At 44.3% G+C, this 15,197-nt stretch overlaps 1 protein-coding gene across 3 annotated transcripts in view; it reads left to right on the top strand.

Moving 5' to 3' along the window:
- The first annotated feature begins 4,822 nt into the window (after positions 1–4,822).
- Positions 4,823–15,197, top strand: part of LOC124039757 (anion exchange protein 2-like) — an 82,053-nt gene continuing 71,678 nt past the window's right edge. For 2 of the 3 annotated variants that reach the window (XM_046356084.1, XM_046356083.1), the window contains exon 1: positions 4,823–4,914. The gene's annotated coding sequence lies outside the window, so the exon portion shown is untranslated. The remainder of the gene's footprint in view (positions 4,915–15,197) is intronic. The other variant, XM_046356085.1, reaches the window with a different exon arrangement.

The following is a 15,197-nucleotide window of genomic DNA, read 5'->3' as shown; positions in this document are numbered from 1 at the left end:
TTTCTGGGCGTGGTAGAATAGATTCAGGGCATAATGTACAGACAATGGTGTGGTAGGATGTGAGTACAGTGGAGGTAAACCTAGGCGTTGAGTGACAATGAGAGAGGTTTTCTCTCTGGAGGCACCAGTTAAGCCAGGTGAGGTATCCGCATGTGTGTGGGGTTGGACAAAAGAGCTATCTAATGCATGTTGAGCGGGACTGAGGGCTCTACAGTGAAATAAAATAATAAGAACTAGCCAAGACAGCAGTAGACATGGCATATTGACATTAGAGAGAGGCTTAAAGCAATCACAGGTGTTGATCAGGAGAGCTAAGACAACAATGGGTAAATGGAAATTAATGGGCAGATCGGGTCAGTTACGTACATACAGGACCTCAGTTCGAGGCTGGGGCCGAGAAGGTAAATAAAATGAGGTACCGTGTTATTGAAACAGTCCAGGGGGCATCAGCTGTGTAGCCGAGTGATCATAGGGTCAAAAGAGCAGCAATAGGTGAGACAGGGTGCAGTTCGGTAGTCACTACTACGCTAGGCGAGCAGGGGACATAGCGTTCAGAAAAGCTAGCGGGCCGGGGCTAGTAGATAGTTCTTCGATGACATCGTAACAGAATAGCCTGTTGAGACCACATCGGGCGATCACGTCAGCAGTCCAGTTGTGATGGATCGATGGGGCTCTGTGTCGTCAATAAAGGGTCCAGGCCAATTGGCAAAGGAGGAATTGTAGCCCTCAAATTAGCTGGTATATGGGCCTAGCTCGAGGATAGCTCAAGGCTAGCTGGTGCTTGCTTCGGGACAGAGGCGTTAGCTAATAGTAGCCACTCGTTTGCAGCTAGCTTGCTGCAAACATAACAGCTGCAAACATAACAAACATAACATATCATACTAATTTGAATGTCCCAGATTTTAGTTTACTATGTTAGATATAGTCCATGAGACCAGCCTGGGGAAAAAGACACTGGTGGTAGAGCCAAAGATGACATTTAAATAAAGATGCCCCACTCAGGTTGTTTAGGGAGAGGTCAAAATGTACACAATATAGTTACCTGGAGGAAAATGGGGGAAGGGTCATGCTTTTTCAATTTCAGTCAGGGAAGGTTTAGAATTTTAGAAATGTATTCCAGGGGAGGGTCGTGTAATTTGAAAATCAATTAAATGTTATATTGCTCAGGGTCTGAGAATTAGTTGCTTATTATAGTATCTCATGTCTGCCCAATGATGCTGCTCATTATTGATTCTCTGCTGGCCGGGCAATATCAGCGCAATATCAAGTGCGCCCAGTGTGGTCTCAAAAAAATTATCCATAGCCTACACCAGCCTTTCTCAAACCCTGGTCCCGGCACCAGTCCGGGGAGGAATGATTGCAGCATATTTGTCCTGAATATTATTTTTTTTTTTTTTAGGTCTGCAGCATATTGAGTCACATAAGGAATTGCAGTAGGACTACTTGTGCAACGCACTGAACTATGCATGCAGCCAGTGGTAACCCATCATTCAAGGCAGGTGTTTAGCAAAAAACCAAAACATTTTTGTTCCTGTTTTGCATGTTATTTTGACATTAATACGTGTTACATATCAGTTTGCAAACAAAACATTTTTTTTAAACATTGTGTTAATAAAGGTGCATATAAACAGGGTCTCTTTTTTTCTTTATTCAGTAAGGCAGCTCCAAAATGTGGGTGTTTCAGCCAAGATAAGTGCTTTCTGTGGTGGTGGGGCAGCCAGCGGAAAATACGGAGCATAGGGGTTGGTAATGTTCTTTAGTTGTGCCGTGATTGGCTCAGTATTCTGTCACTCATGGGGACACTGCTTCACCACAAAATCTACGAGGAGAGCTCAAAAATTCAAGCCCCCTGGGTGCTGCCATAGAGTTACATTAGAAGTGCCCATCCAAGAAGGCTCAGGGTCATTGGTCACATAATAAAATTACGTCAAATCACATTATATGTATCGTAGCTTTGATTGGACTGATCATGTCAACATCATACTTTCAGTATCTTAGCTAGCAAGCCAGGAGTCATCATCATGAATCAAGTCAACAATCTACTGGCAAAGCCTTTTCAATCCTTGTCATATGAAGAGAAATGATGAAGAGAAATTATAGATAAAACATATCGGTGGTCACCGGCAATTGGACATAAACATTACCTAACAAGTTGGAAATCGCAAATTCAACAATGAGGGGTTTGGAAGGAATCAGTGGCTAACTGCAAGCATTGCAAAGCAATCCCTAGACTGCTATTCAGTGGAGTGGGTGTGTGGTCCAAGTCTGGGTTTAAGGGTCTGGGAACTGGGAAATCTCAGACTTCAGTGAGTTCAAGAAAACTGGGAATTTTGGAAAAAAATGAGCCACGACTGAGAAATAACTTTTGAACGGCCATCCAACTCGGAATTCCAAGTCGGGAACACAGGCATCTTTCTAGAGCTCCGACCTGTAGAATACTGACATCATGATTCAACCTTGTTTTTTTCCATAGTTCGCAGTTGTCTTGAAACAACTAAATCCAGAGAACGACAGACTTTGATGACAAAATTTGCCACGAAGGACCGCCGCACCACCTTCCTGTTCAAGTGAACACAGCAAAACAAGATGAGTCCGAAAATGTCTTGTATGCTGCTGCATAAATGATGTAATATGCCAGGGAGATATGTATACTGTAGCTAAGATGTAATGGTCTTCTTCCTCCTCTAATGAGGAGTAGTAGGAAGGGTCAGAGGACCAAAGTGCAGCGTGGTATGTATCCATAATGTAATTTAATGAGAATGAATACATAATACAAAAAGAACAAGAGAAAACAAAATGAAAACCGAAACAGTCCCGAATGGTGCAAACACTGAAACGGAAAATAATCACCCACAACTCAAGGGTGAAAACAGGCTGCCTAAGTATGGTTCTCAATCAGAGACAACGATTGACAGCTGCCTCTGATTGAGAACCATACCAGGCCAAACACAGAAATGCCAAATCTTAGAAAAAAGAACATAGACAACCCGCCCAACTCACGCCCTGACCATACTAAAACAAAGACATCACAAAGGAACTAAGGTCAGAACGTGACAGTAAAGGTGCGGACTCCAGCCGCAAAACCTGAACCTATAGGGGAGGGTCTGGGTGGGCGTCTGTCTGCGGTGGTGGCTCTGGCGCAGGACGTGGACCCCACTCCACCATAGTCTTTCTCCGCCTCTTAACCCGCCTCCGTGGCGCCTTTCGAGCGGCGACCCTCGCCGCGACATCGGACTGGGGACCCTAGCAACGGGTCCCGAATGGACGGGAGACTCCGGCAGCGCCGGAGAAACGGACGGCTCTGGCAGCTCCTGACTGACGGGCTGCTCTGGCAGGTCCTGACTGACGGGCGGCTCTGGCAGCTCCTGACTGACGGGCGGCTCTGGCAGCTCCTGACTGACGGGCGGCTCTGGCAGCTCCTGACTGACGGGCGGCTCTGGCAGCTCCTGACTGACGGGCGGCTCTGGCAGCTCCTGACAGACGGGCGGCTCTGGCAGCTCCTGACAGACGGGCGACTCTGGCAGCTCAGGACAGACGGGCGACTCTGGCAGCTCAGGACAGACGGGCGACTCTGGCAGCTCAGGACAGACGGGCGACTCTGGCAGCTCAGGACAGACGGGCGACTCTGGCAGCTCAGGACAGACGGGCGACTCTGGCAGCTCAGGACAGACGGGCGACTCTGGCAGCTCAGGACAGACGGGCGACTCTGGCAGCTCAGGACAGACGGGCGACTCTGGCAGCTCAGGACAGACGGGCGACTCTGGCAGCTCAGGACAGACGGGCGACTCTGGCAGCTCAGGACAGACGGGAGACTCTGGCAGCGCTGGACAGGCGGGAGACTCTGGCAGCTCAGGACAGACGGACAAAATTATAATCTACTATGCATAGTTTTTATCAGCCAATTCATTCAGTCACCGCTCCTTAAATACCTCAGTGTCAGTGAAGAGCTTGGTTGTGTTAAGTTAAAATCAGGTCTCGAATTGAGGGTGTATGTGGAAGTAGTGTGGCTTTTGTTAAAGAAAATGGATAAAGCCCTTGTTAATGTAAGATTTTTAAAAATAATAATAAGTGGACCTGATTATATAAAGCATTGTATAACGTTGCTTTAGTCTGCAATGCTTTATGCTAGAAGCAAGCTGTAAAATGCTGGGGAAAGACGTGACTCCGATGCATATGGGATATATTTGGTTTGTCTCTGACATTCAGAGGCTGCGCTACATAACCTTCCATAGCCGGCCAAGAGGAGACAAAAAATGTACTCTGCTTGAGAAGTAATTATTCTTTAATTGACGTTCAACATTTCAACAGGCTATTAAACAACATACGAACTCTAAATGAGCGTGCCAGGTAGTCTAAGAGGTAATGAAAATGAATGATTTAGGCCATTAAAAAAATATATATTGTGATGCGCGACAGGCTGGCAGGATCGCTCAGCATTTCAACATTACATCAACAACAGCACTTCAACAACATGCCTATACATTTCGCATTTAGGCTGTATATGTTTCAATCATTATTTTGGGTATAGGTGAGGGTCACTTTTTTTTCAAGCGTTCAAGAAACGTCGGATAAAATATATATTTTACTTAAGTGAGAGCCGTCTATTTTCATTTCAGAGAGATACGATTTTCTCCAGGTATTCCTCATTATAAATAACGTATATTCACTTACCGTTGAAAGAAATGGTCACTCCCGGTCTGCTTAATAGGGTGGATTTCCCATAGGTACCAATGCATTCGCAGCTGGGTCTGGTCTGCTTAGTTCATTGAAAGTACATGAACCACATAAATTGAGGGAGTGGGATGTCTCGCTTCCTTTTCCTTCTCTGGTGGAGCCATCATGAGAAATATGAAACATTTTACGCACGCGCATCCATAGCACGTCCACACACCAGGCAGCGGGAGGTGAGTCGGGGTAAGAAGTCTAGCTACTAAACTAAGCAGGAAGTGGATAAAATACCTGTACTGTTTGTAAATATGTGAAAATACCATTGTTTAGCCCAAAATAGTGTTTTTGTTAGCGAGCTGTCTTCTAAAACTGAAATTCACATTGGTTAGGACTTGACAGGCAATGTTAGCTAGCAGCAGGCTATGCTGTCACTTGGCACGATACAGGTTGTAACGGAAAGGTTTAGCCTCCATGTCTCTGGTTTAGCTAGCAATGCTACTCAGCTAATAATGGGAATGACTGAATTTATTTTGCTACTTTAATGGTATTGTCGATAAAGATGAATATGCCCATTCAAAACGTTGGTATAAGATACATTTTGGCACCCCACTGTAGACAACATTTAACTAAAGACGTGAGCTGACTTCACAGTAAAAAAAAATATGAATGATGGCTAAAGCCATGTGACAAAGTATAGTAATTTTTTTGCGAATGTGATATAGGTAGGGGGTACGTCGCAAGGTCACTTACTCCATTTTTTTGACGTAATTTTTTTTTTTTTTGTACACATCCTATCAACTGTACTTTTTATTATGAACTTTTTGGGTGTACTTGTCACTAAACCATTGAACAATCAGAGGCTGTGTGTGTGGGGGGGTTGGTCAGGGGTAACGAGGTATGCGCTTTTATTCATTTTTTTGAGTGCAACATTTTCCGTTATGCTGTAAACTCGTTTTTCTAACTATACCAGTTCTTTCCTCAAAATGCAAAAATGACTCAAATTGCTCTTACAGTAAACTATTTTTCTCCAGGTTCTAACCCATTGATCACACCTACAACGTCATTGCGTTTGTTACACAGAAGTACATGCATTTCCAATGGAACGCTTCGTTTGCCTTGCAATATTGCTTTGCAGAGGCAGTTGCAGTGAGTTCTGTGTGGTGCATAGACTGGTTGGTTGTTTAGCAACAACCTAGGAGTGTGCAACTATGGGTTAAAGCAGACAGTGTTGGCTTAAGCAATATTTCGTCTCTAATGTTTATTGAAAACGCAAATAAATTTGCACAATGAGCTCTTCTCTCAAATGCATCTACAATGTAGTGCTGCAAGGCAAACGCAGGGTTCTGTTGGAAATGAATGTGCTTCTGCTGGTGTACCAAAACACAATGAAGCTGTAGGCTAATAAAACTGTCAGGAGGTCTATGGCAAGAAGGATGTGTCTCCTTAGCTCTCCCATGAAGGTTTACATCTGTCATCCCATAGCTGCTGACACACTCGCACTACATTGCATCTCATGGCAGTCTCCTGATCTAATGGGATTGGCATAGTGAGTAAGGAATACTATATAAATGTATCTATTACTAGCCCACAATATGTTGTCTTATATCAACTAACATTTTTCTTTAAAAACACCACTGCTAGTACACTAAGACCAGTCTACCGGTATGCACACCTACACACATCCATAAAAATGTCATAGTGGGACCCACTATTGAAGTAATTTCATAATGAAATGGTTCTAGGTGTAAATCTTACCCATAAGTAAGCTTTCCTGTCAGCTGTCGTATGTTCATATCCCTTCTGACACATACTGGATTGGGCTGTGTGTAATTAAGACTTATTTACAGTTCCTTCAGAAAGTATTGCACCCTTGACTTTTTGGAGTCATATTTTGTTACAAACTGGGTTTAAATTTTATTTAATTTGAATTTTTGGTCAACAATCTACACAAAATACTCTGGAAGCTGAAGAAAAATTCTAGCATTTATTGAAAATGAATGAAATATAAAACACTATCTTGATTAGATGCAGTTGAAGTCGGAAGTTTACATACACCATAGCCAAATGTATTTAAACTCAGTTTTTCACAATTCCTGACATTTAATCCGATCAGTTAGGATCACCACTTTATTTTAAGAATGTGAAATGTCAGAATAATAGTAGTGATTAATTTCAGCTTTCCCAGTCACATCACATTCCCAGTGGGTCAGAAGACAACATACACTCAATTCGTATTTGGTAGCATTGCCTTTAAATTGTTTAACTTGGGTCAAACGTTTCAGGTAGCCTTCCACATTCCTCCTAATAGAGCTGGTGTAACTGAGTCAGGTTTGAAGGCCACCTTGCTCGCACACGCTTTTTCAGTTCTGCCCACATATTTTCTATAGAATTGAGGTCAGGGCTTTATGATGGCCAGTCCAATACCTTGACTTTGTTGTCCTTAAGCCATTTTCCACAACTTTGGAAGTATACTTGGGGTCATTGTCCATTTGGAAGACTCATTTGCGACCAAGCTTTAACTTCCTGACTGATGTCTTGAGATGTTGCTTCAATATATCCACATAATTTCCCTTCTTCATGAAGCCATCAATTTTGTGAAGTGCACCAGTCCCTCCTGCAGCAAAGCACCCCCACAACATGATGCTGCCACCCCTGTTCTTCACGGGTGGGATGGTGTTCTTCGGCTTGCAAGCCTCCCCTTTTTCCTCCAGACATAACAATGGTCATTATGGCCAAACAGTTGTATTTTTATTTCATCAGACCAGAGGACATTTCTCCAAAAAGTACGATCTTTGTCCCCATGTGCAGTTGCAAACCATCGTCTGGCTTTTCTATGTGGTTTTGGAGCAGTGGCTTCTTCCTTGCTGAGCGGCCTTTCAGGATGTTTTATTGTGGATATAGATAATTTGTACCTGCTTCCTCCAGCATCTTCACAAGGTCCTTTGCTGTTTTTCTGTGATTGATTTGCACTTTTTTCACCAAAGTACGTTTATCTCCAGGAGACAGAACGAGTCTCCTTCCTGAGCGGTATGACTGCTGTGTGGTCCCATGGTGTTTATATTGTTTGTAAGATGAACGTGGTACCGTCAGGTGTTTGGAAATTGCTGCTAAGGATGAACCAACATTTGTGGAGGTTTACAATTTTATTTTCTGAGGTCTTGGCTGATTTCATTTACATTTACATTTAAGTCATTTAGCAGACGCTCTTATCCAGAGCGACTTACAAATTGGTGCATTCACCTTATGACATCCAGTGGAACAACCACTTTACAATAGTGCATCTAAATATTTTAAGGGGGGGGGGGTGAGAAGGATTACTTTATCCTATCCTAGGTATTCCTTAAAGAGGTGGGGTTTCAGGTGTCTCCGGAATGTGGTGATTGACTCCGCTGTCCTGGCGTCGTGAGGGAGTTTGTTCCACCATTGGGGAGCCAGAGCAGTGAACAGTTTTGACTGAGCTGAGCGGGAACTGTACTTCCTCAGTGGTAGGGAGGCGAGCAGGCCAGAGGTGGATGAACGCAGTGCCCTTATTTGGGTGTAGGGCCTGATCAGAGCCTGGAGGTACTGAGGTGCCGTTCCCCTCACAGCTCCGTAGGCAAGCACCATGGTCTTGTAGCGGATGCGAGCTTCAACTGGAAGCCAGTGGAGAGAGCGGAGGAGCGGGGTGACGTGAGAGAACTTGGGAAGGTTGAACACTAGACGGGCTGCGGCGTTCTGGATGAGTTGTAGGGGTTTAATGGCACAGGCAGGGAGCCCAGCCAACAGCGAGTTGCAGTAATCCAGACGGGAGATGACAAGTGCCTGGATTAGGACCTGCGCCGCTTCCTGTGTGAGGCAGGGTCGTACTCTGCGGATGTTGTAGAGCATGAACCTACAGGAACGGGCCACCGCCTTGATGTTAGTTGAGAACGACAGTTTGTTGTCCAGGATCACGCCAAGGTTCTTAGCGCTCTGGGAGGAGGACACAATGGAGTTGTCAACCGTGATGGCGAGATCATGGAACGGGCAGTCCTTCCCCGGGAGGAAGAGCAGCTCCGTCTTGCCGAAGTTCAGCTTGAGGTGGTGATCCGTCATCCACACTGATATGTCTGCCAGACATGCAGAGATGCGATTCGCCACCTGGTCATCAGAAGGGGGAAAGGAGAAGATTAATTGTGTGTCGTCTGCATAGCAATGATAGGAGAGACCATGTGAGGTTATGACAGAGCCAAGTGACTTGGTGTATAGCGAGAATAGGAGAGGGCCTAGAACAGAGCCCTGGGGGACACCAGTGGTGAGAGCGCGTGGTGAGGAGACAGATTCTCGCCACGCCACCTGGTAGGAGCGACCTGTCAGGTAGGACGCAATCCAAGCGTGGGCCGCGCCGGAGATGCCCAACTCGGAGAGGGTGGAGAGGAGGATCTGATGGTTCACAGTATCGAAGGCAGCCGATAGGTCTAGAAGGATGAGAGCAGAGGAGAGAGAGTTAGCTTTAGCGGTGCGGAGCGCCTCCGTGATACAGAGAAGAGCAGTCTCAGTTGAATGACTAGTCTTGAAACCTGACTGATTTGGATCAAGAAGGTCATTCTGAGAGAGATAGCGGGAGAGCTGACCAAGGACGGCACGTTCAAGAGTTTTGGAGAGAAAAGAAAGAAGGGATACTGGTCTGTAGTTGTTGACATCGGAGGGATCGAGTGTAGGTTTTTTCAGAAGGGGTGCAACTCTCGCTCTCTTGAAGACGGAAGGGACGTAGCCAGCGGTCAGGGATAAGTTGATGAGCGAGGTGAGGTAAGGGAGAAGGTCTCCGGAAATGGTCTGGAGAAGAGAGGAGGGGATAGGGTCGAGCGGGCAGGTTGTTGGGCGGCCGGCCGTCACAAGACGCGAGATTTCATCTGGAGAGAGAGGGGAGAAAGAGGTCAGAGCACAGGGTAGGGCAGTGTGAGCAGAACCAGCGGTGTTGTTTGACTTAGCAAACGAGGATCGGATGTCGTCGATCTTCTTTTCAAAATGGTTGACGAAGTCATCTGAGGAGGGGGGGGAGGAGGATTCAGGAGGGAGGAGAATGTGGCAAAGAGCTTCCTAGGGTTAGAGGCAGATGCTTGGAATTTAGAGTGGTAGAAAGTGGCTTTAGCAGCAGAGACAGAGGAGGAAAATGTAGAGAGGAGGGAGTGAAAGGATGCCAGGTCCGCAGGGAGGCGAGTTTTCCTCCATTTCCGCTCGGCCTTCCGGAGCCCTGTTCTGTGAGCTCGCATTGAGTCGTCAAGCCACGGAGCGGGAGGGGAGGACCGAGCCGGCCTGGAAGATAGGGGACATAGAGAGTCAAAGGATGCAGAAAGGGAGGAGAGGAGGGTTGAGGAGGCAGAATCAGGAGATAGGTTGGAGAAGGTTTGAGCAGAGGGAAGAGATGATAGGATGGAAGAGGAGAGAGTAGCGGGGGAGAGAGAGCGAAGGTTGGGACGGCGCGATACCATCCGAGTAGGGGCAGTGTGGGAAGTGTTGGATGAGAGCGAGAGGGAAAAGGATACAAGGTAGTGGTCGGAGACTTGGAGGGGAGTTGCAATGAGGTTAGTGGAAGAACAGCATCTAGTAAAGATGAGGTCGAGCGTATTGCCTGCCTTGTGAGTAGGGGGAAGGTGAGAGGGTGAGGTCAAAAGAGGAGAGGAGTGGAAAGAAGGAGGCAGAGAGGAATGAGTCAAAGGTAGACGTGGGGAGGTTAAAGTCGCCCAGAACTGTGAGAGGTGAGCCGTCCTCAGGAAAGGAGCTTATCAAGGCATCAAGCTCATTGATGAACTCTCCGAGGGGACCTGGAGGGCGATAAATGATAAGGATGTTAAGCTTGAAAGGGCTGGTAACTGTGACAGCATGAAATTCAAAGGAGGCGATAGACAGATGGGTAAGGGGAGAAAGAGAGAATGACCACATGGGAGAGATAAGGATCCCTATGCCACCACCCCGCTGACCAGAAGCTCTCGGGTGTGCGAGAACACGTGGGCGGACGAAGAGAGAGCAGTAGGAGTAGCAGTGTTATCTGTGGTGATCCATGTTTCTGTCAGTGCCAAGAAGTCGAGGGACTGGAGGGAGGCATAGGCTGAGATGAACTCTGCCTTGTTGGCTGCAGATCGGCAGTTCCAGAGGCTACCGGAGACCTGGAACTCCACGTGGGTCGTGCGCGCTGGGACCACCAGATTAGGGTGGCAGCGGCCACGCGGTGTGGAGCGTTTGTATGGTCTGTGCAGAGAGGAGAGAACAGGGATAGACAGACACATAGTTGACAGGCTACAGAAGAGGCTACGCTAATGCAAGGAGATTGGAATGACAAGTGGACTACACGTCTCGAATGTTCAGAAAGTTAAGCTTACGTAGCAAGAATCTTATTGACTAAAATTATTAAAAATGATACAGTACTGCTGAAGTAGGCTAGCTGGCAGTGGCTGCGTTGTTGACTTTGTAGGCTAGCTGACAGTGGCTGCGTTGTTGACACTACACTAATCAAGTCGTTCCGTTGAGTGTAGTAGTTTCTACAGTGCTGCTATTCGGGGGCTAGCTGGCTAGCTAGCAGTGTTGATTACGTTACGTTGCGTTAAAAGAATGACAATAGCTGGCTAGCTAACCTAGAAAATCGCTCTAGACTACACAATTATCTTTGATACACAGACGGCTATGTAGCTAGCTATGTAGCTAGCTACGATCAAACAAATCAAACCGTTGTGCTGTAATGAAATGAAATGAAAAATGTGATACTACCTGTGGAGCGAAGCGGAATGCGACCGGGTTGTTGAGTGCGGAAGTTCTATTCAGTAGACGTTGGCTAGCTGTTGGCTAGCTAGCAGTGTCTCCTACGTTAAGGACGACAAATAGCTGGCTAGCTAACCTCGGTAAATTAAGATAATCACTCTAAGACTACACGCTCTAAACTACACAATTATCTTGGATACGAAGACCGCAAAGACAACTATGTAGCTAGCTAACACTACACTAATCAAGTCATTCAGTTGAGTGTAATAGTTTCTACAGTGCTGCTATTCGGTAGACGGTGGACGTTTGCTAGCTGGCTAGCTGCTGGGCAGATAGCAGTGTAGACTACGTTAGGACGACGAAATTTCTTTTGATTTCCCCATGATGTCAAGCAAAGAGGCACTAAGTTTGAAGGTAGGCCTTGAAATACATCCACAGATGCACCTCCAATAGGCTAATTGACATCATTTTAGTCAATCAGAAGCTTCTAAAGCCATGACATCATTTCCTGAATTTTCCAACCTATTTAAAGGCACAGTCAAATTGGTGTATGAAAACATCTGACCCACTGGATTTGTGATACAGTGAATTATAAGTGAAATAATCTGTCTGTAAACAATTGTTGGGAAAATGACTTGTGTCATGCACAAAGTAATGTCCTAACCGACTTGCCAAACTATAGTTTGTAAATAATACATTTGTGGAGTGGTTAAAAAACAAGTTTTAATGACTCCAACATAAGTGTATGTAATCTTCCAACTTCAACTGTAAGTATTCAGTCCTTGAGACATGTTAGAAACACCTTTGGCAGCGACTACAGCTGTGAGTCTTTTTGGGTCAGTCTCTAAGATCTTTGCACATCTGGATTGTACAATATGCCCATTTATTAAAAAATATATACATTCAAGCTCTGTCAAGTTGGTTGTTGGATTGTTATAAAGCCCTTTTCAAGTCTTACCACAGATTTTCAAGCAGATTTAAGTCAAAATTGTAACTAGGCCATTTAGGAACATTAAATGTCATCTTGGTAAGCAACTCCTGTGTAGATTTGGTCTTGTGTTTTAGATTATTGTCCTGCTGGAAGCTGATATTGTCTCCCAGTGTCTGTTGGAAAGAATACTGAACCAGGGTCTCCTGATTTTGCCTGTGCTTAGCTGTGTTCTGTTTATTTTTATCCTAAAAAAAGCTCCATAGTACTTGCCGATGACAAGCATAACCATAACATGAGGCAGCCACCACCATGCTTGAAAATATAAAGAGGGGTACTCCGTGATGTTTTGGATTATATTTGTATTGAGAACAGAAACATGTATATTTTTGCACTATTACTTATTTACCTTCTTGCAAACAGGAAGCATGTTTGGATAATGTTTTATTCTGTACAGGCTTCCTTTTTTCACTCTGTCATTTAGGTTAATATTGTGCAGTAACTGCAATGTTGTTGATCCATCCTCAGTTTTCTCATATCACAACCATTACACTCTGTAACTGTTTTAAAATCATGGTGAAATCCCTGAGCAGTTTCCTTCCTCTCCGGCAACTGAGTAGGAAGGACGCCTTTATCTTTGTATTGACCGGGTGTATTGATGCACCATCCAAAGCCTAATTAATAACTTCACCATGTTTAAAGGGATATTCAGCGTCTGCTTTTTCTACCAATCGGTGCCCTTTGCGAGGCATTGAAAAACTTCCCTGGTCTTTGTGGTTGAATCTGTCCTTAATTCACTACTTGATATGTGTAGGGTATAAAGATGGGGTAGTCATTCAAAAATCTTGTTAATCACTATTATTGAACATGCAACTTATTGTGTGATTTTTAAAAGCACATTTTTACTCCTGAACTTATTTAGGCTTGCAATAACAAAGGGATTGAATACTTATTGACTTAACACATTTCAGATTTCCATTTTTTAATGAATTTCGAGAATGTTCTACAAACAAAATTCCACTGACATTATGGGGTATTGTGTGTAGATCAGGCTGTAACACAACAAAATGTGGAAAAAGTAAAGGTGTGAATACTTTCTGAAGGCACTGTAATTAGACTTGATTTGACGGAAAAACATTTAGGTTTTATTGTTACATGGTAAGGCTAACCATCCAAAGAAGATCAGTGACTTATAAGTGAACACAGCTATTTAGGATCTAATTGATTTGTTAGCTTTTTGATAAAATCTTCAGAGTCAAGCAAAACTATGAAGTCCTGCCTACCTAAAAGACAGTTGACCTTTCTAAAGGTGATACTTATTCACCTGCCGACCCTGTTCTCATCTACCCACCCCAGCCACTAGCACATACTGTCATATTTGATTCACAATCCAGCTGAGAAAGTCTAGTTTACTTCATCGGAGGGCCGGAAAGGTGTTGGAAACCGAACATGTTTGATTTAGAAAAATACGTTGTGTCTGTATTTTTAGGAGCTGGAAAATCATTAGATGAAAAGTTTCCAGCCTTCTCTGCCGCTTATCCAAGAACACACCGGGGTGCTGTAGGAACCGATCTCCACTCTGCGGTTGTGATCTCAGAGCTATGGTTTGTTTTCTTTGGCTCCACTGGAGGAAATCAAGCAGCCCCATTGTGAAATGATCAGTCATGACTGAGCATTGTGTAACAATATCAATGCACTACCGACACGGCTGATGGAACACTCGACATAAGCTACTTTATTGAGTATTGCTTTCGACATACAGAAGAAAAGGCGAAAGTCAAACACCTCCCTATTGAGTTCTTATCAAGACTTCTTGTCACTCTTTGTTTATTTTCCTTTCCGCTTTCCTTCTGGATTTGAATTGGCTGAGTACTTTATCCGTCAAGGTAAACAAATCTCCCTTTAAGTCTCCAAAGGGCTAGAGAAACTAACATAAAGGCATTTATATCACAATCATTTCCTATGGTTATGATGCACAATTTTCTAAACTTGCTCTACTTAGCAGGCATCAAATAAGCAGTGCTACTTTGATTTAACTCTTTGGATAGCCTACTCTTTGGCCAACAATAGTATTGATTTAAAGTTTAAACCGCATTAAGCTCTGTGCAGCCTCATTTGGTACATCTAATTTTCCACTGAACCACAAACACTGTTTGGCGCCAATGTTCCCTCTAAGCTGCGAGCAGCTCCCTGGAACTGCCGTGCACAAGAACTATCAGCACGAGATTGAACTTCACTCAACTTTCTAGAGTTTTCTCTGTTAACACTATCAATGTTTCCCTTTACTGTGGGAATTGTGAGCAAATCACCACAATATTAGAAACGTTCAATGGAACATACCTAAACAAAACAAACTATGCAAGAGATGTTGTAGGCAGAACACATCATAGTAGGATTCTATTGCATTGACAGGGAGGACTCCGGTCCATACTCTACACAGACCGGTGCGCCATAACCAATCAGAGCTGCAGTAGGCCTAAATGCAAATAGACCATTGTCATATATGGATCTGTGCCATTCACTTTGAACTGGACTGTTTTTACAGCATGAGTGGTCGTGAGTAGACACGCTTGTTTTGAGATCAAAGTAAGAGCGACGTGTCTACATTTGTTCATATCCTTTGCTATACCAAACAAAACTAAACTCAACATGCAACAATTAAAAAAGATAAAACTATGTTCATATAAGGAAATCAATCAATCAATCAATTCATTAGGCCCTAATCTATAGATTTCACATGACTGGGAATAGTTCAGATACCTTTTTAAAAAAGGCAGGGGTGTGGATCAGAAAACTAGTCAGTATCTGGTGTGACCATTTGCCTCATGCAATGCGACATCTCCTTTGCATATTATTTTTTAAAGAAGTATATATTTGTATATCAAGT

This window comes from Oncorhynchus gorbuscha, linkage group LG07 (assembly GCF_021184085.1).
Source record: "Oncorhynchus gorbuscha isolate QuinsamMale2020 ecotype Even-year linkage group LG07, OgorEven_v1.0, whole genome shotgun sequence".
Classification (NCBI taxonomy): domain Eukaryota; kingdom Metazoa; phylum Chordata; class Actinopteri; order Salmoniformes; family Salmonidae; genus Oncorhynchus; species Oncorhynchus gorbuscha.
Note: the sequence above shows the minus strand (reverse complement) of the source record. Positions and strands in the feature narration are given on the sequence as shown.